This window comes from Arachis ipaensis, chromosome B8, assembly GCF_059453495.1.
Source record: "Arachis ipaensis isolate K30076 ecotype BB chromosome B8, ASM5945349v1, whole genome shotgun sequence".
NCBI classification, from domain to species: Eukaryota; Viridiplantae; Streptophyta; class Magnoliopsida; order Fabales; family Fabaceae; genus Arachis; species Arachis ipaensis.
This window is the reverse complement of record NC_142443.1, coordinates 78,879,695-78,905,649: the sequence shown is the minus strand read 5'-3', so window position 1 is coordinate 78,905,649 and position 25,955 is coordinate 78,879,695. Positions and strand designations below refer to the sequence as shown.

General features: G+C 38.4%; 2 non-coding genes across 2 annotated transcripts; one reads left to right on the top strand and one right to left on the bottom strand.

The window, feature by feature from the left end:
• Positions 1 to 3,488: 3,488 nt before the first annotated feature.
• On the bottom strand, positions 3,489 to 3,592 carry LOC148548556 (small nucleolar RNA R71). Its single transcript, XR_015897522.1, has one exon. It is a non-coding gene; the product is annotated as a small nucleolar RNA R71 (small nucleolar RNA).
• A 6,686-nt stretch (positions 3,593 to 10,278) lies between these two features.
• Positions 10,279 to 10,385, top strand: LOC148548555 (small nucleolar RNA R71). Its single transcript, XR_015897078.1, has one exon. It is a non-coding gene; the product is annotated as a small nucleolar RNA R71 (small nucleolar RNA).
• The last annotated feature ends 15,570 nt before the right edge of the window (positions 10,386 to 25,955 follow it).

The window sequence follows — 25,955 nt, the reverse complement described above, 5'->3', positions numbered from 1 at the left end:
ATGAAAGCTCAATGCTCAGCCCAAGCACACACCAAGTGGGCCCGGAAGTGGATTTCTGCATCATTTACTTATCTTATGTAACCCTAGCTACTAGTTTAGTATAAAATCTAGTTTTAGTGATTTATCTAAAGATCTTTGGACACTTAGTCCTTAGACCTTTATGCTTGTGTACACGTTTGGAGGCTGGCCATTCGGCCATGCCTAGACCTTTCACTTATGTATTTTCAACGGTGGAGTTTCTACACCCCATAGATTAAGGTGTGGAGCTCTGCTGTTCCTCATGAATTAATGCAAAGTACTATTGTTTTCCTATTCAACTCAAGCTTATTCTTATTCTAAGAAATTGATTCACACACAAGAACATGATGAATGTGTTGATTATGTGACATTCATCACCATTCTCACTTATGAACGCGTGCCTGACAAACACTTCCGTTCTACATGAAAACAAGCTTGAATGCATATCTCTTAGCCTCCTGGTTCATGATCAGAGTCTTTGTGGTATAGGCTAGAATTATTGGCGGCCATTACTGAGAGGACAGGATGTAGCCATTGACAATGGTGATGCCCAACATACAGCTTGCCATGAAAAGTAGTATGAGTGATTGGATGAAAGCAGTAGGAAAGCAGAGGTTCAAAAGGAACAAAAGCATCTCTATACGCTTATCTGAAACTCTCACCAATGAATTGCATAATTATCTCTATCTTATTTTCTGTTATTTATATTTTATATCATAATTATCAAAATCCCATAACCATTTGAATCCGCCTGACTGAGATTTACAAGGTGACCATAACTTGCTTCAAGCTGACAATCTCCGTGGGATCGACCCTTACTCACGTAAGGTTTATTACTTGGACGACCCAGTGCACTTGCTGGTTAGTTGTATCGGAGTTGTGAAAAAGAATTTGAGATTATAAACATGCGTACCAAGTTTTTGGCGCCGTTGTTAGAGATCACAATTTCGTGCACCAAGTTTTTGGCGCCGTTGTCGGGGATTGTTCGAGTTTGGACAACTGACGGTTCATCTTGTTGCTCAGATTAGGTAATTTTATTTTAATTTTAAGCTTTTTTATTATTTTTATTTTCAAAAAATTTTCAAAAAAAATAATAAATTATCCTTTGGCTTCAGAACTTTTAAGAATGAATTCTAGAGTTTCATAGTGATATGCTGAATCCTGGCTGGCTGTTAAGCCATGTCTAATCCTTTGGACCGAGGTTTCAACTATCATTAAAAGAGCTTCTTTGTGTTTCTCAGTAATTTAGCTTTTGTATGTAATGATCTGCTAAAGCTTGGCTGGCCATTGGTCATGTCTAGTGTTTTAGACCGGAGCTTTCACTGAAAGCTTGGCTGGCTAGTAAGCCATGTCTAATTCCTAGACCGGAGTTTTAGACTAACATTGCATGATTCCTGGAATTCTCATTAGAAATTTTGAAATCCTTATTTTTCTTTTTCCAATTAATTTTCAAAAAATAAAAAAAATTAATAAAATCATAAAACCAAAAATAATTTTGTGTTTATTGTTTGAGTCTAGTGTCAAATTGTAAGTTTGGTGTCAATTGCATTTTTTTTAATTTCCTAAAAATTTTTGAAACTCATGCATGGTGTTCTTCATGATCTTCAAGTTGTTCTTGATGATATTCTTTGTTTGATCTTTGCATTTTCATGTTTTGTGTCTTTTCTTGTTTTTCATATGCATTTTCAATTTGTTAGTGTCTAAACATTGAAAATTCCTAAGTTTGGTGTCTTGCATGTTTTTCTTTTCTAAAAAATTTTCAAAAATAAGTCTTGATGTTCATCTTGATCTCCAAAGTGTTCTTGGTGTTCATCTTGACATTCAAAGTGTTCTTGCATGCATCATGTGTTTTGATCTTGAATTTTTATGTTTTGCATCATTTTTATGTTTTTCTCTCTCCCCATTAAAATTCAAAAATAAAAAAAAATATCTTTCCCTTTTTCTTCTCATAAATTTCGAATATTTGAGTTGACTTTTTCAAAAAATTTTCAAAATTTAGTTGTTTCTTATGAGTCAAATCAAATTTTCAATTTAAAAATTCTATCTTTTTCAAATTGTTTTTTTAAAATCAAATCTTTTTCATTTTTTCTTTCATATTTTCGAAAATTCAAATTGATTTTCAAAAATATTTTTCTTATTTTATTCCGTATTTTTCAAAATCTTTACTAACAATTAATGTGATTGATTCAAAAAATTTGAGTTTGTTACTTGCCTTTTAAGAAAGGTTCAATCTTTAAATTTTAGAATCATATCTTTTAGTTTCTTGTTAGTCAAGTAATCAATTTCAATTTTCAAAATCAAATCTTTTTAATTTCCAATTCAAATCTTTTTCAAAATGATTTTCAATCATATCTTTTTCAATTTCAATCATATCTTTTTCAAAATCAATTTCAAAATCTTTTCTAACTTCTCACCCTTTCAAATTTGATTTTCAAATCTTTTTCAATTAACTACTTGACTTTTTGGTTTATTTTTAAAAGTTTTCTATTTCAATCATATCTTTTGTTTGTTTTACTGTTTCTTATCTTTTTCAAAACCACCTAACTAATTGTCTCTCTCTAATTTTCGAAAACTCCTATCCACTTTTTCAAAATTCTTTTTAATTAACTAATTGTTTCAAATTTTAATTTTAATTTTATTTCTCTTTTTAATTTTCAAATTCTAACTAAATTTTAAAATAAAAACAAAAATATTTTTCCTTTTAGTTTAAATTAAATTTGAATTTTCTCCCCCTCTCTCATCTCCTTCTATTTATTTATTTATCTACTAACACTTCTCTTCTACTCATAATTCGAACCCCATCTTCTTCTCTGTGTTCGAGTTTTTCTCTTCTCCTCCTTCTATTCTTCTCTTCTTATACTCACATAAGGAATCTCTATACTGTGACATAGAGGATTTTATATTTTCTTTTCTGTTCTCTTCTTTTTCATATGAGCAGGAACAAGGATAAGAATATTCTTGTTGAAGCTGATCCTGAACCTGAAAGGACTCTGAAGAGGAAGCTAAGGGAAGCTAAAGCATAACTCTCTGGAGAGAACCTGACAGAAATTTTCAAAAAAGAAGGAGACATGGCCGAACCTAATAACAATGGTGGAGATGCAAGGAAGATGCTTGGTGACTTTACTACACCCTTTTCCAACTTCTATGGAAGAAGCATCTCACTTCCTGCAGTTGGAGCAAACAATTTTGAGTTTAAGCCTCAATTGGTTTCTCTAATGCAGCATAATTGCAAATTTCATAGACTTCCAATGGAAGATCCTCATCAATTTTTATCTAAATTCTTGCAAATATGTGACACTGTCAAGACCAATGGAGTTGATCCCGAGGTCTACAGGCTTATGCTTTTCCCTTTTGCTGTAAGAGACAGAGCTAGAACATGGTTGGATTCACTACCTAACGATAGCCTGAACTCTTGGGATAAGCTGGTCAGTGCTTTCCTGGCCAAATTCTTTCCACCTCAAAAGATGAGCAAGCTCAGAGTGAAAATCCAAACCTTCAGACAGAAGGAAGGAGAATCCCTCTATGAAGCGTGGGAAAGATACAAGCAACTAATCAAAAGGTGTCCTACTGACATGCTTCCAGAATGGAGCATCATAAGTATATTCTATGATGGTCTGTCTGAGTTGTCAAAAATGTTATTGGACCATTCTGCAGGAGGATCTCTTCACGTGAAAACCCCTGCAGAAGCTCAGGAACTCATTGAAATGGTTGCAAATAACCAGTTCATGTACACCCCTGAGAGGAATCCTGTGAACAATGGAACGCCTCAGAAGAAGAGAGTTCTTGAAATTGATACTCTGAATGCCATATTGGCTCAGAACAAAATATTGACTCAGCAAGTCAATATGATTTCTTAGAGTCTGAATAGATTGCAAGCTGCATCCAACAGTACTAAAGAAGCATCTTCTGAAGAAGAAGCTTATGATCCTGAGAACCCTGCAATAGTAGAGGTGAATTACATAGGAGAACCCTATAGAAACACCTATAATCCTTCATGTAGAAATCATCCAAATTTTTCATGGAAGGACCAACAGAAGCCCCAACAAGGCTTCAATAATAATGGTGGAAGAAATAAGTTTAGCAATAGCAAGCCTTTTCCATCATCTTCTCAACAACAGACAGAGAATTCTGAACAGAGCCATTCTGGCCTGGCAACCATAGTCTCTAATCTATCCAAGATCACACTAAGTTTCATGAATAAAACAAAGTCCTCCATTAGAAATTTGGAGGCACAGGTGGGTCAGCTGAGTAAGAAGATTACTAAAACTCCTTCCAGTACTCTCCCAAGCAATACAGAAGAAAATCCCAAGAGAGAATGCAAGGCCATAACCTTACTTGGTGTGGCCGAATGCCCAGAGAAGGAGGAGGACGTGAATCCCAGTGAGGAAGACCTCTTGGGACGTCCTCTGGACAGAAAGGAGTTTCCCTTTGAGGAACCAAAGGAATCTAAGGCTCATACAGAGACCATAGAGATTCCATTGAACTTCCTTCTGCCATTCATGAGCTCTGATGAATACTCTTCCTCTAAAGAGGATGAAGACATCACTGAAGAGCAAGCTGCTAAGTATCTAGGAGCAATCATGAAGATGAATGCTAAGTTATTTGGTATTGAGACTTGGGAGGATGAACCCCCTTGTTCACCAATGAACTGAATGCATTAATGAGGCAGACATTACCTCAGAAGAAACCGGATCCCGGAAAATTATTCATACCTTGTACCATAAGCACTATGACCTTTGAGAAAGCTCTGTGTGACCTAGGGTCAGGGATAAACCTCATGCCACTCTCTGTAATGGAGAAATTGGGAATCTTTGAGGTACAAGCTGCAAGAATCTCACTAGAGATGGTAGACAAATCAATGAAACAAGCTTATGGACTAGTAGAGGACGTGCTAGTAAAGGTTGAAGGCTTTTACATCCCTGCTGATTTCATAGTCCTAGACACTGGGAAGGATGAGGATGAATCCATCATCCTTGGCAGACCCTTCCTAGCCACAGCAAAAGTTGTGATTGATGTTGACAGAGGATAATTGGTCCTTCAGTTGAATGAGGACTACCTTGTATTCAGAACTCAAGGTTCTCCTTCTGTAACCATAGAGAGGAAGCATGAAAAGCTTCTCTCAGTACAGAGTCAAACAAAACCCCCACATTCAAACTCTAAGTTTGGTGTTGGGAGGCCACAACCAAACTCTAAGTTTGGTGTTGAGAGGCCCCAACATTGCTTTGATTTTCTGTGAGGTTCCATGAGAGCTCACTGTCAAGCTATTGACATTAAAGAAGCGCTTGTTGGGAGGTAACCCAATGTTATTTAATTATATCTGTTTATTTTCCATTGCTTTTTTATGTTTTCTTTAGGTTGATGATCATGTGAAGTCATAAAAACAACTGAAAAATAAAAAACAGAATGAAAAATAGCATTCACCTTGGAGGAAGAGCTTACTGGCATTTAAACGCCAGTAAAAAGCATTAAACTGGCGTTTAACGCCAGAAAGAAGCATCAAGCTGGCGTTAAACGCCAGAAACAAGCACCAGACTGGCGTTTAACGCCAGAACAGAGCATAAAATTGGCGTTTAACACCAAGAATGGGAGAAAAGCTGGCGTTAAACGCCAGAAACAAGCAGCAAGCTGGCGTTTAACGCCAGACATGCATTCTAAGGGCGTTTTGCATGCCTAAATGGAGCAGGGATGCTAAGTCCTTGACCCCTCTGGATCTGTGGACCCACAGGATCCCCACTACCCCACCTCTTCTTCTCTCCTCTTCACACCTCTTCATAACACTCTTCCCCAAATACCCTTCACCACTCACATCTATCCACTCTTCTCCAAAAACCCCACCTACCTCCAAATTCAAATTCTTTTCCCTCCCAAACCCAATCCTAATGGCCGAAACCTATCCTTCCCCCCACCCCTATATAAACCCCTTAACACTACTCCATTTTCACACATCACAAACACCACTTCTCCCCCTTGGCCGAATACACTCTTTCACTCCATCTCCTCCATTTTCTTCTTCTTCTACTACTTTCTTTCTTCTTTTGCTCGAGGACAAGCAAACATTTTAAGTTTGGTATGGTAAAAGCATTGCTTTTTGTTTTTCTATAACCATTAATGGCACCTAAGGTCAGAGAAACCCTAAACCCTATGAGTCATGGGAGATGGAGAGATTCATCTCAAAGGTCCATCAAGACTACTTCTATGAAGTTGTGGCCAAGAAAAAGGTGATCCCTGAGGTCCCTTTTAAGCTCAAAAAGAGCGAGTATCCAGAGATCTGACAAGAGATTAGAAGAAGAGGATGGAAAGTTCTCTCTAATCCTATTCAACAAGTCGGAATCTTAATAGTTCAAGAGTTCTATGCAAATGCATGGATCACTAGGAACCATGATCAAAGTATGAACCCAAACCCAAAGTATTGGCTTACAATGGTTCGGGGGAAATACTTAGATTTCAGTTCGGAAGATGTAAGGTTGGCGTTCAACTTGCCAATAATGCAAGAAAACGCACGCCCCTACACTAGAAGGGTCAACTTTGATCAAAGGTTGGACCAAGTCCTCATGGACATATGTGTGGAAGGAGCTCAATGGAAAGTTGACTCAAGAGGCAAGCCGGTTCAATTGAGAAGACTGGACCTTAAGCCTGTAGCTAGAGGATGGTTGGAGTTCATCCAACGCTCTATTATTCCTACTAGCAACCGATCCGAAGTAACTGTGGATCGGCCCATCATGATCCATAGTATCATGATTGGGGAGGAAGTGGAAGTTCATGATATTATACCTCAAGAACTCTACAAGGTGGCTGACAAGTCCTCCACTTTGGCAAGGTTAGCCTTTTCTCACCTCATTTGTCACCTCTACAATTCAGCTGGAATTGACATAGAGGGAGACATCCTCATTGATAAGGACAAGCCCATCACTAAGAAAAGGATGAAGTAAACAAGAGATCATGGACCTCAACAAGAGCATGAGGAAATTCCTCACCATGAAATCCCTGAGATGCCTCAAGGGATGCACTTTCCTCCACAAAACTATTGGGAGCAAATCAATACCTCCCTAGGGAAACTAAGTTCCAACATGGGACAACTAAGGATGGAACACCAAGAGAACTCCATCATTCTCCATGAGATTAGAGAAGATCAAAGAGCTATGAGAGAGGAGCAACAAAGACAAGGAAGAGACATAGAGGAGCTCAAGAACACCATTGGTTCTTCAAGAGGAAGAAGACGCCACCCTCACTAAGGTGGACCCGTTCCTTAATCTCCTTGTTCTTTATTTTTCTGTTTTTCATTTACTATGCTTTATGTTTATTTATGTTTGTGTCTTTATTACATGATCATTAGTGTCTAAGTGTCTATGTCTTAAAGCTATGAGTGTCCTATGAATCCATCACCTTTCTTAAATGAAAAATGTTTTAATTACAAAAGAATAAGAAGTACATGATTTCAAATTCATCCTTGAAATTAGTTTAATTATTTTGATGTGGTGACAATACTTTTTGTTTTCTGAATGAATGCTTGAACAGTGCATATGTCTTTTGAATTTGTTGTTAAAATTGTTGGCTCTTGAAAGAATAATGAAAAAGGAAAAATGTTATTGATAATCTGAAAAATCATAAAATTGATTCTTGAAGCAAGAAAAAGTAGTGAAAAACAAAAGCTTGCAAAAAAAAGAAAAAAAAAGAAAAAAAGAAAAGAAAAAGCAAGCAGAAAAAGCCAGTAACCCTTTAAACCAAAAGGCAAGGGTAAAATAAAAAGGATCCAAGGCTTTGAGCATTAATGGATAGGAAGGCCCAAGGGAATAAAATCCTGGCCTAAGCGGCTAAACCAAGCTGTTCCTGACCATGTGCTTGTAGCGTGAAGGTGTCAAGTAAAAGCTTGAGACTGAGCGGTTAAAGTCGTGATCCAAAGCAAAAAGAGTGTACTTAAGAACCCTGGACACCTCTAATTGGGGACTCAAGCAAAGCTGAGTCACAATCTGAAAAGGTTCACCCAGTTATGTGTCTGTGGCATTTATGTATCCGGTGGTAATACTGGAAAACAAAGTGCTTAGGGCCACGGCCAAGACTCATAAAGTAGCTGTGTTCAAGAATCAACATAGTGAACTAGGAGAATCAATAACACTATCTGAATTCTGAGTTCCTATAGATGCCAATCATTCTGAACTTCAAAGGATAGAGTGAGATGCCAAAACTGTTCAGAGGCAAAAAGCTACTAGTCCCGCTCATTTAATTGGAGCTAAGTTTCATTGATACTTTGGAATTTATAGTACATTCTCTTCTTTTTATCCTACTTGATTTTCAGTTGCTTGGGGACAAGCAACAATTTAAGTTTGGTGTTGTGATGAGCAGATAATTTATACGCTTTTTGGCATTATTTTTAAGTAGTTTTTAGTATAATTTAGTTAGTTTTTAATATATTTTTATTAGTTTTTAAATAAAAATCACATTTCTGGACTTTACTATGAGTTTGTGTGTTTTTCTGTGATTTCAGGTATTTTTTGGCTGAAATTGAGGGACTTGAGCAAAAATCTTATTCAGAGGCTGAAGAAGGACTGCAGATGCTATTGGATTTTGACCTCTCTGCACTCAAAATGGATTTTCTGGAGCTACAGAAACCCAATTGGTGCGCTCTTAATTGCGTTGGAAAGTAGACATCTAGGGCTTTCCAGAAATATATAATAGTCCATACTTTGTCTGAGTTTTGACGACACAAACTGGCGTTCAAACGCCAACTTCCTGTCCTATTCTGGAGTTAAACGCCAGAAACAGGTTACAAACTGGAGTTAAACGCCCAAACTGGCACAAAAGTTGGCGTTTAACTCCAAAAGAAGTCTCTATACATGAAAGCTCAATGCTCAGCCCAAGCACACACCAAGTGGGCCCAGAAGTGGATTTCTGCATCATTTACTTATCTTATGTAACCCTAGCTACTAGTTTAGTATAAAAACTAGTTTTAGTGATTTATCTAAAGATCTTTGGACGTTTAGTCCTTAGACCTTTATGCCTTTGTACATGTTTGGAGGCTGGCCATTCGGCCATGCCTAGACCTTTCACTTATGTATTTTCAACGGTGGAGTTTCTACACCCCATAGATTAAGGTGTGGAGCTCTGCTGTTCCTCATGAATTAATACAAAGTACTATTGTTTTCCTATTCAAATCAAGCTTATTCTTATTCTAAGATATTCATTTGCACACAAGAACATGATGAATGTGATGATTATGTGACACTCATCACCATTCTCACTTCGTGGTATAGGCTAGAATTATTGGCGGCCATTCCTGAGATCCAAAAAGTCTAAACCTTGTCTCTGGTATTCTGAGTAGGATCTGGGAAGGGATGACTGTGACGAGCTTCAAACTTGCGAGTGTTGGGCATAGTGACAGACACAAAAGGATCAATGGATCCTATTCCAACATGATCGAGAACCGACAGATGATTAGCCGTGCGATGACAGCGCATTTGGACCATTTTCACTGAGAGGACGGGATGTAGCCATTGACAACGGTGATGCCCAACATACAGCTTGCCATGGAAAGGAGTATGAGTGATTGGATGAAAGCAGTAGGAAAGCAGGGGTTCAGAAGGAACAAAAGCATCTCCATACGCTTATCTGAAACTCTCACCAATGAATTGCATAAGTATCTCTATCTTATTTTCTGTTATTTATATTTTATATCATAATTATCAAAATCCCATAACCATTTGAATCCGCCTGACTGAGATTTACAAGGTGACCATAGCTTGCTTCAAGCCGACAATCTCCGTGGGATCGACCCTTACTCACGTAAGGTTTATTACTTGGATGACCCAGTGCACTTGCTGGTTAGTTGTATCGGAGTTGTGAAAAAGAATTTGAGATTATAAACGTGCGTACCAAGTTTTTGGCACCATTGCTAGAGATCACAATTTCGTGCACTAATTAGCTTCCTCCCAGTTAGCTCCTTCTTCTGTGTCCAACTCTCCTAGAGATGATGGTTGAGTGTGGATAGCTGCAGCCTAACTCTTCTGTGTCAATTCAGCCAGTTGCTTGGTGATCATCTTATTATGGGCCAGGATTGTATCCATATGGTTTAATTCCAAGACTCCCCTGTTGTTGCTTCTGTCTGAGGCATAAAAATACTCATTGTCAGCCACTGTCTCGATAACATCAATGGCTTCTTCAATGATCTTTTTCTTTTTTAGGGAACCTCCAGATGAGTGGTCTACAGCCTTTTTTGATTCTTGATTCTGCCCTTCATAAAAGATATGAATTTGCACCCACTCATTAAATATATCAGGGGGGCATTTCCTTGTCAAATCTTTGAATTTCTCCCAGGCTTCATAAATAGTCTCACCATCCTACTGTCTGAATGTCTGCACTTCAGTTCTCAGCCTGTTTACTTTTTGTGGAGGGTAGAACCTTGTTAAGAATCTATTCATTACATCTTCCCAGGTGGTCAAGCTTTCCTTGGGAAATGACTCCAGCCATTTTGATTCTTTGTCCCTCAAAGAAAATGGATACAGCAGCAATCTATAGGTGTCAGGATGAACACCATTAGATTTAACTGTGTCACATATCCTTTGGAATTTAGTGAGATGCTCATTAGGGTCCTCTTGGGCACTTCCTCTAAAAGAACAGTTGTTTTGCACAAGACTTATAAGCTGAGGCTTCAATTCGAAGTTATTAGCATGGATAGTTGGCTTTTGAATGCTGCTGCCACAATTTCCTGGATTTGGATTGATGTAGGATCCCATAACTCTCCTCTCTTGTCCAGCAGGGTAGGCTCCACCTCTTCTGGCATGATTGTTCACCTCTCCTTCATGATGGGTTGCCATATCATCCTCCATGGCTATATCCACGTCTTCCTCCACTTCTTCCGCACCAATAGCCCTCTTTCCTCTTGCTTCCCTCCTTAATCTCAAGAAGGTTCTTTCCGGTTCACTATCAAATGAGGTTGAAACCTCTCTTCTAACTGTCATACAAGTAGCACAACAAGCAGCAACCAGCAAGTGAAGGATTCATAATTAATGAAAAAGTGTGGTGATGGGTGAAAATCGGATCCCAACACCAAAACTCACCGACAAGTGTACCGGGTCGCATCAAGTAGTAAAACTCACTTAGAGTGAGGTTGATCCCACAGGGATTGATGGATCAAGCAACTTTAGTGGATGATTCGTTTAGTCAAGCTAACATTGTTGATTTGAGGTGAAATTTGAAGCAATAGAATGTAAATAGCAGTGATTAGTTTAGTCATGTTCTCTTGTCATCTCAAGTGCAGTTTCAGGTTTAAATATTTCCAGCACCTCTTCCTTCTTTGCAATTTCACTTGACACAGGGACCTTATGTTCCTGTTTTTCCATTTCCTCCTTCCTTGCATTCAACAATTGGTCTACCAGCACTTCCATGTTTTTGAGGGAGTTCTCTTTTTCATTCCATAATTTTTTTTGTCTTCTCCTTATATCTTTTGAACATGGACTCAAGCTTTTAGAGTCTTTGGTTCATGGAAGTTTGTGTGGGTGGTAAGTTTTGAAAGGCGCTTTCTGTTGAAGCATGGTCAAGTGATGATATCTTTGGATGAATATCATATGGAGCATTAGAATTCCCTTCCCAGCCACCATTAGAATAATGACTTGCATCATTTTGTGGTGGAGGGAAATATCCCATATGATTCTCTTACTCATCTTGTGTCTCTGAAGCAAATCTCCATGGATTGGAATGCTCAGAATTTGTATTTTCTTGGTGATATTCCAGCCATCATTAGGGATTAGTGATGGTGGGTAATATCCCATAAAATTTGCTTGATCATAAGATTAGTTGAACTCCATTTGAATGTAAAACACAACACCAAGGAAAATTAAAATTCATGTCTCAGAGAAGAATTTCATAGTGAGGCAATAACTCAAACACCTTGCTTTCAATCTAAAATAGAAAACAAAAACAAAGAAAATGCTTGATCTAGACTTCTCACCCACTTAATCATTGTTGATCTAAATTAATCCCCGGTAACGGCGCCAAAAACTTGATGGGTGGAAATCGGATTCCAACACCAAAACTCACCGGCAAGTGTTCCGGGTTGCATCAAGTAGTAAAACTCACTTAGAGTGAGGTCTATCCCACAGGGATTGATGGATCAAGAAACTTTAGTGGGTGATTAGTTTAGTCAAGCTAACATTGTTGAATTGAGGTGAAATTTGAAGCAACAGAATGTAAATAGCAGTGAATTTAAAGTTGCAAAAAGTAAATGAGCAGAATCTTAAAGAGCAAGAAAGTAAAATAGCTGAAACTTAAATTGCAAGAAAAGTAAATGATTGAAACTTAAAGTGCAAGAAACTTAAATTGCTGAATCTAAATTGCTGGAATCTTAAATTGCTTGAAGAATAAAAGGGATTTGGGTGCTGGAAATTAAAGAGAGTAGTAAATCAAGACTTAGAACAATTGCAGGAATTGTAAATTGTAGGAAAATAAATCAAGATCACAGCAAGGTCAAATGGAAAACTTCAGAAAGTGAATTTGTAAAAGAGAATTGCAGAAGATCTAAACAAAAATGATAAATTGCAAAAGAACTAAAACAGAAATAAAAACTTGCTTTAGAATGAAGTTCAAAGAGACAATTGAGATCAGATCTTTAATTCTTAAAATCAGAAACAAAGAAATCACAAGAAAACTCAACGTTGAAGAGATTCAAGAGAACTCTCCAATCAGAGCTCCAAAAATCCAAATCAGAAAGAAAGTAAAAGTTGCAGAAGAAGTAGAATGAGAACCAGAAAGCAAAATTCAGATTTGATCTCCAATTCTTCAAATTCAAAAAAAGGGAAAACTAAAAAAAGCTCTCTACTCTACTTGCTCCCTATTGGAGCCAGCCTCCCCCTAATGAAATGGAATTGATGCCTTCATATAGGCTTTACAAGATGAAAATGAAATTGAAATTGAAAACAAATTACAATTAAAATGAAATTCCTAATCTAACTATTTCTTGTGCCTTTGAGTGATGATAATGGGCTTTTCTTGCTTTGGATTTGAAGAAGAGTGGATCCGGATGGCTTGATTTAATTGGATCAGTGTGCATTTTGTTAAGCTTAGCTCAGGGGCACTTGGTTTAATTCTGGTTGGAGGCATGCTTCCAGTGGAGCGCTCAGTTAAGTAAGGTAACTGAGCTCCCAATGCCTTGTCCCAGGCTTGTGCCATTTTGGCAATTTCTTCATGAAGTAATGGCGCTCAGTGAAGTAAAGTAACTGAGCGCCCAATGCCTTTGCTCCCTTGCTTGGTGTAGCGCTTCTCTTGGTTCATCATGTTCCTGGTTCGAACCTTGGGTGCCCCAATTTGAGTGCTTTTCCTTGCTTTTCTTGGTGACCCCCTCTTCGAGCCTTGGTGAGAGCATATTTGGTTGGTTTTTGGGCCTTAAAGATGCCTATCACTTGTACTTCAATTATATGCCAAATATGGATCATTATATATCGTTGGAAAGCTCTGAATATCAACTTTCTAACACCACTAAAATTGCATCAATTGGACATCTGTAGCTCAAGTTATGGCCCTTTGAAGGAGGCATGGTCATGCTGTCACAAGGCTTTAGAAAAGCCCGAAAAAGTTAACTTTTTTAACTTAGCGCTCCCTTCAAATTGAGCGCTGGTGCCTTGTTTGAGTGCTACTTGGTCATGGGCCACGCTTTTAAAAGCGTGGCCTAAGGCATCAAAGTGTGTTCTAACTTCAAAGTGTGCCCCAAAACTCTTTTTTTTCTCCTTTTTAGCTTATTTTGTGCTTTCTTTGCTTATTTTTCTTCTTATTTCCTACAAAGTTTATAAAATCAAAAGATCAAGAAAATCTACCATTTAAACACAAAAGAATGCAATATTTAAGCACTAATTATAAATTTCTTGTATGAAAAAGCATATAAAAATATGACATGATGACATGTCATCATGTGGTTAGAGCAATTGAGGCAAATAATCAAACAGTTAATGAGTTAGCGGTTAGTTTTACTGGAAAGTAAAGAAGTAAGGTAAAATTAAAGGAAATAACTAAAAATTGCAGAGAACAAAAATGAACAACTGAAACTAAAATTCAATTAATCAAACAAAAAGAAAAGTGCTCAATCTAGTCATCCTCTAATTTAATACTTGTCAATACAAAACCAATCCCCGGCAACGGCGCCATAAACTTGATTCACCCAGAAATCGTCTCTCAACAATTTCCTACCGGCAAGTGTACCGGATTGTCGTCAAGTAAAAACTCACTATAGAGTGAGGTCGAATCCCACAGGGATTGGTTGGTTGATCAATGTTAATTGGAGAATTGTTCAAGTTGAGCGAAATCAGAATTGAATTGGAATTGCAGAAAGTAAAATTGGCGGAAAACTTAAGTTGCAAGAAATTAAAGAGACATAAATTAAATTGCAGAATATAAATCGCGGAATCTTAAATTGCAAGAAATTAATTGGGAATGGTGATTAAGCATGAAATTAAAGAAGCAGAAAGTAAAAGAATGCATAGATCAGAGATGGGGAAGCTCATTGGGGTCAGGAGATGTCAGAATTCTCCGGATCAAATTCATTTTCATCTCTTCCTCAATCAATGCATTCATTGATATCCTTGGCAATCTTAAGTGATTAGATCCCAATTCCTTGGCAATCTAATCTCTCTAAGCATGAACAATTGCCCAATTTCTTGATTTAAGTGCTCATGGGAAGAGATGAAGTTTGGTCACTGATTATACCACAAAAATTCATAGATCAAAGTATTGGTAGGATTACATGTCACTATATCCATCCAAACCCCAATCTAATCCATTGTGAGAAAGCAATTCTAGCATGATCTCCTCATTCCATTTCCAAGGTTCCGAGGAGATCCAATTATGAATAGTTTCTTTCCCAAGATAACTATCCAATTGGATGAAGAATGAAAGCTTTCTAGTAAAATCAAGAGAAAAAAAAGAAGAAGAAGAATGAAAACTAGTATTGATCCATTGAATTTACACAGAGCTCCCTAACCCAATGAAAGAGGTTTAGTTATTCATAGCTCTCAAAATGGAAAATGAAATTGAAAAATACATTCTGGAAATTTAAAACAACAGAAAAGTGAAAAGTGCCGTAAAAAGTAAAAGTGGGCAAAAGGTCCTCCTAACTTAAATTCTAAGCTATTTATACACTTTCTTCCATTCATCTTCAATCTCTGAATTGGGATTTTGGTCTTGATGGATGATGAATCCACATTTCATGGTATTTATTTGCTTTAATTAGGTGGATTTCATTGACTTTTCTTGCACTTATCCATTGAAATAGCATGTTTTTATGAATTCTTTCCTAATTATGCTTAATTGTGAAAAATATGCTTTTCATGCTTAAATTGCCAATTTTAATTCACTTTTCTCCCATTCGATGCCTTGATATATTTGATTGAGTGATTTAAGGTTTTGAAGGCAAGAATGGCTTGAGAAAGTGGAAGGAAAGCATACAAAGTGGAAAAATTCAAGAAATGAAGGATTTGGAAAGCTGTCCATCCTGATCTCTCGGTACTAAACTGGTCATAACTTGAGCTACAGAGGTCCAAATGAGGCAGTTAAAGTGGCATTGGAAAGCTAACGTCCGGGCTTCAAAATGATATACAATTTGCTTTTGTGGACAAAAGTCTATGTATGCAGACGCACATAACTTGTGCGTATGCACAGGTCAGAAAACAGCAAGTGTGCGGACGCACACATCTGTGTGTCCGCACAGGTCCTGGCACGTGAGCTCATTAACTGCAAAGCGCTGGGGGCAATTTTTGGGCCCCAAAAACCCAATCCAACTCATTTCTGAAGCTATTTCAAGCCAAATTGAAGAGGGATGAAGGGGGGAGCAATTAGGGTTAGATTTTAGTCATGTAGTTCATTTTCTAGAGAGAGAAGCTCCCCCTTCTCTCTAGAACTAGGGTTTTTTAGTTTAATTTCCTTGTAATTGCTACTTTTAATTCTTGTTTTAATCTAGTTTCTTTTACCTTTCTTTGTTCTATTATCTTAATTTCCTTGTTTATCTTGTTAATTTCTCATTTTAGTTGTCTTTTATGTTTATTCACACTCTTGTCACTTTAATTTACATTCAATGCAATTTTATGTTTCATGTCATTTTTTGCTTTATTGAGTTGCTATCTTTATTTTTCCTTGCTTAGTAGTTGTAGCATTTATTATTTCTTGTCATTTTACCATACTTTTTTACAAGCCCACCATGTGTTTGACAAAATGCTTGGTTGGGTTTTTACTTAGTTTTTCACACTCTTGGTTGAGAAATTGTGTGGTTTGGGTGAACTTGAGTGGTGGATGTCCATTCCACATTGTGTGAGGGTTGTTAATTAATTTGGTTTCCTTTGACTCTAAGTGACCCACTAGTGTTGACATATAGGACTTAAGGATTGAGATTAATTATGCCTAGTTGACTTATCCTCGATGTAGGGTTGATTAATTGGGATTAATTCACACACAATTACCATGTTTGTGGTCCACAACTAGGATAGGAATCCTTAATTACCCACTTCTTGCTAAGAGTCCTTTTTAGCTTTCAATTTCCATTTTCATTGCCTTTACTTGCCTTCATTTAATTTCTTGCGTGTTGAGCTACCTTCCTTGCATTTTACATTTCTTGCCAATTGCAACCATCAAACTCCCTTGCTTCCCTCATAGCCAGCAATTGAGCATTTCATTGAAATTCTTAGGGAGAACGACCCGAGGTTTAATTACTCTTGATTATTTCAATTTGAATTTAACATTTAATTATGAGAATTCATTGTTGGTTTGGAATATGCTACCAATGAATTGATTCTTGTTTTGATTGATTCTAAACCGGTGATGGGAAGCAGAAGCTGGTGAATTAAAAATTTATTAAAACGGTTACGTTGCGAGTATGGTTCTTAACTCACCAAAAATCTGCCTATCAATTTAGAAATATGTCACAGAGAGTTTAAATTAAAATTACTGGGAGTTTTAAGTCCCAGGTCGTCTCCCAACGAGTTGCAGAAAAGTGTGCTATTTTATTAATCAGATGTTCCAAGAAGTTGAGCTAGGTAAATTGGGAATTAAATTGAGGAATTTTAAATAATATAAATAAAAGCCTTGACTGGGAATTGATTGGTTGGAATCTCTATTATTGATGGTGTGATTGTAAGAATAATTTATAATTAATGGTTGTTCTGTTTGGTTATACTTTACTAGGTAAAGGAAAGTCAAATAAGTGGGAATGCCAGATCTGTTCACAAGTTGCAACCCACTTAGTTCAAAGGGATTGGCGTCGGTGACAAGATAGCAATCCAACAATTAACCCAATTACAAATTTTCTTTCAATCCTTCCAACTCAAGAGTTCCTTTTAATCAAATCCCCATCAAGTAAGGGAACTACTCACGCATTGTAAATAAAGAATCCATGGCACATGAAAGGAAATTAAAAGAAGACATGATTATTGATATTGAAATTGAATTAAAAAGAAATAATCCTTGCATTAAATAATCATAAAAGTATCTGAATGACAAAATTGAACATAACAAAGAACATGGAAGATTAGAACCAAGTTAAGAGAACAAACTAGAATGATGATGTCTTGATGAGGAAATAACTCCTCTCAATGTTCCAATGCTACGATCAATTGAAAATTAAAATCCTAAAACTAGAGAGAAAAAAACCTAAGAGAGTGAAAAACTAGATCTAAAACTACTGAATGAATGTCTCTGTTGTTTCTGCATATTCTCTGACTCTAGTCTGCTGTTCCGGGCCGAAATAAGGCCCAAAATCGCCCCTATTGAATTCTGCAGATTATGCAGATCGCACATGTCACGCGATCGCGTCGTCCATGCGGACGCGTCGCTTGCACTTTTTCCTCTCCACGCGTTTGCGTCGTCCACGCTACCGCGTTGCCTGTGCTTTCCAATCCGCGCGGCCGCACAAGCCATGCGGCCGCGTCGCTGCGATTTGCGCTCCTTCGCGCGGTCGCGTGAGCCATGCGACCGCGTCACTTCTCGCTGGTTATCTCCTCAATTTCTTGTGTTTCTTCGATTTTTGCTAGCTTCCTCTCCAATCTCCATCTCATTCATGCCTATGGGGCCTGAAACACTTAACACACAGATCACGGCATCGAATGGAATAAAGGAGAATTAAAAGTGAATAATTAAAGTCTCTAGGAAGCAATTTTCAAACATGTACTGAATTTAGGAAGGAAATCTAAATGCATGCTAAATTGACGAATAAGTGGGCAAAGATCATGACAAAATCACACAATTAAACACAATATAAACCATAAAATAGTGGTTTATCAACCTTCCCACACTTAAACATTAGCATGTCCTCATGCTAAATTGAAGGAGACAAGGAAATAAGTATGAACATGCAGAAACTCATGAAATGCAATGCAATCCTACGTATATAAATAAATGCAACTATATGATTATTGTCCACTTGATCAAAAGTAAATAAGCCCTTCAAAACAGTTACAATTCAAATTCCACTAATTCTATCATTATACAATAAAACCGATAAAAGTGCCAGAAGATAACTTATGAAAGCAGGAAACATGAAATTTTAAGCATTGAACCCTCACTGATAATGTATGTACGCTCTAATCTCTAGTGTATAGGGTGATCACTCAATTCTTTTCTAGTCATATTTTCTATCTTTTGTTTTTCTCTTAACCAATCAACAACAGTTAATATACCAATGCAAACATCATGAGGTCTTTTCAGGGTTGTAATGGGGCCAAGGTGCAGGTAAGGATATACATATGGCTAAGTGAGCTTTGTAAATTGAATCTTTAATTAACCTAAGCTCTCACCTAATATACATATATTCTATATACTTTTAAATTCATGTTTAGCTACCCATAATTCCCTTTTTCAACCCATACTCATGTTTCAACTTTGTATTTTGATTCTATCATATGTGCATTGATATTTGAATTCTAAATTTAACATTGGGGTAATTTTTTGTCCCCTTATTTATTGATATTTTTTTTATATATAAATAAAGCTTATTAATGCACATAGATTTTTCATTCTCATATCTTCACATGAGTAGGTATCCAAATTCCCTTTAAATCTTCATGACATATTCCCTCAACAACTTTTGTTCCCACAATTTCCCATGCTTAACTTGTGCACACAATTCTATCTTAAGCTAACCAAAGATTCAATTTGGGATAGGCAATTGTTTTTCAGCTTAAGGTTAGTAATGTGGTAAAATATAGAACAAATGGGGTTTTAAAGGCTCAAGGTGGTTAACAAAGGCAATTGAGAAGGGTAGGCTTGATTTGGATAAGTGAGTTTAAACAAATAATGGCCTCAATCATGTGCAAGCATGTAAATATAATAAATACTGGACATATAAGATAAAATAAAATATAGATTACAATCATAGAGAAGTAAACACACAAGAATAAAATGATTATGGTTAAATAATGTAACCATACATAAAGGCTCAAATTTTTCACAGGTTGTGTGTTCTTTAGCTCAAACATCATGTTCCAAATACAACTCAAGCAGATTTATCATAAAAATTTTGAAAAATTAGTGAAATTTTGTTCCAAAGATAGATTTTTAAAAGAAACTTATTGTCTTTTCAATCAAGTAGAACATGCATGCAACTATTCTAACCTATGCAGTTTATTCTATTCTATAAAAGAAAGAAAATATAACTAAAATATCCTAATTATTGGTGCCAGGGAAGAGAATTTACCTCCGGAAGTCAGGTACTGACCGACCTCCCCACACTTAAGGCTTTGCACCGTCCTCGGTGCCATCTGTCAGAAACAGGGGTGGGCTGGTAATAGTATCTCCACAGTCGGGACCATCATGGCTCCCAGTGCTAGTAAAGGAAGTGGAGTCCGGGGTGTCTGAGTCCCTGAAGCGTCCCTTGAGTAGCTCCTTGAGGTGTTTGAATCGGCGCTCGTTACGGCGCTCTCTCATCTTAGCTTTCAGTTCATACCGATCCAACCGTTCGATTATCTGCTGGAGCAATTTCTCAGTTGTAGATGCTTGTGGTGTTGAAGAAGGAATATCTTCAACTGGCTCAGTAGGCTGGCTTGTAGTGGCTGTTGAAAGTCTGAGGTATTTCCCGTAAGGGATATATTGATCATCCCGTGGAAGCATGGCTTTGGTGTCCCCAGCTCTGTAGGAGACTCCAGCTGCTGAGACAAGATCTGAGACCAAGGCAGGAAAAGGTAGGTTGCCCGTGATTTGTACATGCTCCATAGCATTCCGGATGTGTCTTGAAAGATTCAGAGGTTGGTCTGTAAGGATGCACCATAGTAGAACATCCATGTCTGCAGTGAAGGAGGACTCATGAGTGCTCGGAAAGACGTAATGGGACATGATCTGTGCCCATACGCGAGCCTCCAAGGTAAGTGCGGAAGCCAAGATTTCCTTAGGGCGGGTACGGTGGTATCCGTAGATCCAACGGCTGCCAGGTAATGCAATGACTCTGAGAACGGAGTCCCAGTCAAATTGGTATCTCTGGCGTTGAAGGGTGGCTTCTTGAAAAGCGTCCATTCCTGCTGGAATAGGGGGAAGACTCAGAACTTGCTGAATGGCCTCTTCTGTGATGGGGACTTGCTTCTGCCGGACATAAACAGACTACAGGGTCGGCATGTAGAAGTTGGAGTAGAACTCAACTACCCAAGAGAGATTGACCTGCCTTGGCTGTCTCCGTAGGAAACCCCATTGTCTTCGCTCAATTTGCGGCTCAACAAAGGTGGCAATATTGGACGGGAGGATAAGAAGGTATTCATTGTTATAGTTCCTTTCTGCTAGGATAGGGAACATCTGTTCACAGTAGCGATTGGGAAATCGCGCAGAGTCCTTTGCTGGAAAGGCTTTCTCCTTGTCATCAACCTTTATTATCCTCTTAACTCTTTTTGTCAAGAGCTTGACTGCGGTTGAAGAAGGCTCTGCCACTAATGCTCTTTTAGTTCCTCTTCTTGCTGGTGGTTTGGAAGTAGCTTTCTCTTTTCCTTTCTTGGTGGCCATCCTGAAAGAAGGGATGAGAAAGGGAATTAAATTCAAAGAGATAGAGCAAGGGAGAGGGTATTGTAAGTGATAGTCAATGCACGATAAAGATAAATGGCATTAACACATGGTCCGGATTACATGTGAAAAGCTCATCAATGGAAATATAGCAAGTGCATGTAGGACAAAGGAATGCAAGAGGTTTATTGGCATGCAGGCAAAGGCATAAGTAGCGTAGATCAAGCATTACTTTGTAACAAACTATCACATTTGTATTGACAATTGAATTCAATTAATAAAATAATAAGGGAAAGTTGTGAAAAGCAAGCATTGAATAGTATAGTTACATAGAGAAGTGCATAATGCTATATGGGCATTTTCACAAACACATAGCGTGCATGTTAAACAAGATATAAAAAGTATGAAATTGAACATGCAAGCAATCCCTTAAAGGTAATAATTGTCAATTGAATTGTAACAAGTCACAAGCATATAATGAGGGATAATGACTCAAAAAATGTCTAACACCATGTAAAAAGGGAAAAGAAGAATAAAGAAAAATAAAAGTTTGAAAAGAAAAAGAAAAGAAAAAGGATATAATAATATATACATAATATAATAAGAATGATAGAAAAGAGAAGAAGGAAGAAGAAGGTAAAACCTTGTTAATGGAGGAGAGAGAGAGAGAGTGAGATAGAAAGGAGAAGGGGGAAAGAAGAAAGAAGGAGGGAAAAGAAAAATTAGGATTTGGAGGAAAGAAAGATAAGATAATTTGGCAATTGAGGTGTAGCTGTGCGACGCATGCGACGCGGCCGCCTGGGGCACGCGTTCGCGTGGGTACGCGTCAGGGAAGGGGACGCGATCGCGTCGGTTACGCGGTCGCGTGACCTATGTTGCGCTACTGGCGCGAGTGCAGCCTCGCTCCAGCACAACTCTCTGTTTGATTTATTTTAATTGCCAAAATTGGGTGACGCGATCACGTGGGTCACGCGATCGCGTGAGTGTGCGTCAGAGAATAATCGATGCGGCCGCGTCGGCGACACGGTCGCGTGACAAGGATTGTGCTTCCAGCACCAATCCAGCACCACTCTCGCACAATATAGCATTGTGCACCCTTTTACGTCGAAAATGCAGGACACGCGGCCGCGTGGGGCACGCGGTCGCGTGGGAGGTCATGATGTCCAAGCGACGCGGTCGCGTCCACGACGCGGTCACGTGGTGTAATTTGTGTCGTTGGCACAATTCCAGCGCTCCTCCTACGTAACTTTCTGTTCATTTTGATTTTCTTTACTCCTCCTGCCACGCGGACGCGTCGCTGGTGCAATCGCGTCGCGCGGCAAATTTTTTTTTTTTTTTAAAAAGAAATATAAAAACATGCATATGAAAGAGCACGGAAGTACTAATAAAGAGAAGAGTTATTAAAGAAGAAAAACTAAAAGTGAAGAAAAGAACGATCATACCACGGTGGGTTGTCTCCCACCAAGCACTTTGCTTTTATGTCCGTAAGTTGGACGCTTCTATAGCTCAATCTGCTGCGATGTGGGGATCTTCCAGGCGAAAGATCTCAAGCTCCTTATTTTTCTGCACCTTCTCACCATGGTATAGCTTCAGGCGTTGTCCATTAACCTTAATAAGTTCAGAGCTTGAAGGATGGCTTAGGTGATAAACTCCGTACGGTTCAGCCTTCTCTATTCTGTATGGACCTTCCCATTTTGATCTCAACTTACCGGGCATGAGCCTCAGTCGAGATTTGTAAAGGAGGACAAAATCTCCAGGTTGGAACTCTCTCTTCTTGATGTTTTGATCATGCACAGCCTTCATCTTTTTCTTGTATATTCTGGAGTTCTCATAAGCTTCCAGGCGAAGGTTCTCCAGTTCCTGCAGTTGCAACTTTCTTTCAGCTCCAGCATTCTCAATTCCCATGTTGCACTCCTTAACTGCCCAGAAGGCTCTGTGTTTGATTTCAACTGGGAGATGGCAAGCCTTTCCATAAACCAAGCGGAAGGGACTCATCCCAATGGGTGTCTTGTATGCTGTTCTATATGCCCATAGTGCATCTTGTAGTCTGGTGCTCCAGTCTTTTCTATGAGGCTTTACTATCTTTTGCAAGATACGCTTAATTTCTCTGTTTGACACCTCGGCTTGCCCATTAGTTTGGGGATGGTAAGCTATTGCAACTTTATGGATTATCCCATGCTTCTTCATCAATCCTGTTAGTCTCCTATTACAAAAATGGGTGCCTTGATCGCTCACGATCGCTCGTGGTGATCCAAAGCGGCATATAATATGGTTTCTCACAAAGGAAACAACAGTGTTAGCATCATCAGTGCGGGTAGGAATTGCTTCCACCCATTTGGAAACATAATCCATAACTAACAATATATAAAAATATCCACTAGAATTTGGAAATGGACCCATGAAGTCAATGCCCCATACATCAAAAATTTCACAGAAAAGCATATATTGTTGAGGCATCTCATCCCTCCTGGATATGTTACCAAATTTCTGGCATGGGTGACAAGATTTACAAAACTCAGCAGCATCTCTAAAAAGAGTAGGCCACCAGAATCCGCAGTCTAAGATCTTTCTAGCTGTTCTTTGAGGGCCAAAGTGTCCTCCACTCTCAGATGAGTGACAGGCCTCTAAAATGGACTGGAATTCTGATTGAGGTACACATCGTCTAATTATCTGGTCAGCGCCACATCTCCATAAATATGGGTCATCCCATATATAATATTTAGACTCGCTTTTCAGTTTGTCTCTTTGATGTTTAGAGAAATGTGGAGGAAATGTGCGGCTAACTAAATAATTAGCAACAGGTGCGTACCAAGGGACTACCTCAGATACTGCTTGCAGGTTGTCAAAAGGAAAATTATCATCTATAGGAGTAGAATCATCATTAATATGTTCAAGGCGACTCAAGTGGTCCGTTACTAAATTTTGATTACCACTCCTGTCCTTTATTTCTAAATCAAAGTCTTGTAACAGCAGTATCCAACGTATAAGTCTTGGTTTGGATTCCTTTTTAACTAATAAATACTTTAGAGCTGCATGGTCCGAATACACTACTACTCTAGTACCAAATAAATAAGCTCGGAATTTATCCAGAGCGAAAACAATAGTAAGTAGCTCTTTCTCAGTAGTAGTATAATTAGACTGGGCAGTGTCTAAAGTCTTAGACGCATAGGCAATAACAAAAGGATCCTTACCTTCACGTTGAGCCAGCGCTACTCCTACTGCTTGGTTGGAAGCATCGCACATGATTTCAAACGGCTGGCTCCAGTCGGGTCCTCTTACAATTGGGGCTTGAGTTAGAGCAGTCTTCAGCTTATCGAATGCTTGTTTGCAATCTTCACTGAACTCGAACTCAATGTCCTTCTGCAGTAATCTGGATAAGGGAAGTGCCACCTTACTAAAGTCCTTAATAAATCTCCTGTAGAAACCTGCATGGCCAAGGAACGAATGGACTTCCCTCACAGAAGAGGGGTAAGGTAGACTAGAAATAACATTCACCTTTGCTGGGTCTACAGAAATGCCATTATTAGATACCACGTGTCCTAATACAATCCCTTGCTTTACCATAAAGTAGCATTTTTCGAAATTCAATACAAGGTTTGTATCAACATATCTATCTAATACTCTAGATAATCCATCTAAGCAAAGGTTAAAAGAATCACCATAAACGCTAAAATCGTCCATAAAAACTTCCATACAGTCCTCAATAAGATCAGAGAAAAGGCTCATCATGCACCTTTGGAAAGTAGCTGGTGCATTGCACAAGCCAAAGGGCATTCTCTTATAAGCATAATTCCCAAAAGGACATGTAAAAGTAGTCTTTTCCTGATCCTCAGGAGCTATATGAATCTGGAAATAACCTGTGTAACCATCTAAAAAGCAATAATGTGATTTACCTGACAGGCGATCCAGCATTTGATCAATGAATGGAAGTGGGTAGTGATCCTTACGGGTAGCTTGGTTGAGACGTCTGTAATCAATGCAGACTCTCCAAGCATTCTGAACTCTAGTTGCTATGAGCTCTCCATGCTCATTCTTCACGGTAGTGACTCCAGATTTCTTGGGCACCACTTGTACTGGGATTACCCATTCACTGTCTGAAATGGGGTATATAATACCGGCTTCCAATAATCTGGTCACTTTCTTTTTGACAACTTCCAAGATGGTAGGATTCAATCTTCTTTGTGGTTGACGGACAGGTCTTGCTCCTTCTTCTAAAAATATTCTGTGCTCGCATACTTGAGGGTTAATTCCCACTATGTTTGCCAAACTCCACCCAATTGCCTTCTTATGCTTCCTCAGTACATCAAGTAACTGTTCTTCTTGTTGAGAAGTCAGTTCCCTAGCAATAATAACCGGAAGCTTCTGCTCATCCTCAAGATAAGCATATTTGAGATGTGGAGGGAGAGGTTTCAAATCTAACTTTCGATCATGGGTAGGCTCTGGGTTTTCTGGGACTTGCGAAAATGGCGAAGTGTCCTCATTGTCAGTTAGGAGGGTCCCCACACTTGGACCTTGTCCAGTGTGCTTCTCTTCAAACTCTTCTTTTTGAACTTCAGCCACACTTTCGTCTATAACATCACACTGAAAGATAGAACGATCTTCTGGGGGGTTGTCAATGACTCTATTCAGATTGAAGATCACTATGCGGCCATCTATTTCAAAGGAGTATGTTCCTGAAAAAGCATCTAATTTGAATTTTGATGTCTTCAGGAATGGTCTTCCAAGTAGGATTGATGATGGCTTATCTGAATCATTATGGGGCATCTCCAAGATATAAAAATCAGTGGGAAATGTGAGACCTTTAATGTTCACCAAAACATCTTCAGCAACTCCAGCCACTGTAATAATGCTTTTATCTGCTAACACAAAACGAGCTGCCGACCTTTTTAAGGGAGGGAGCCTTAAAACATCATATATAGACAAAGGCATTATACTGACACATGCTCCTAAATCATACATGCAGTCATAAATTACTACACCACCAATAGTACAAC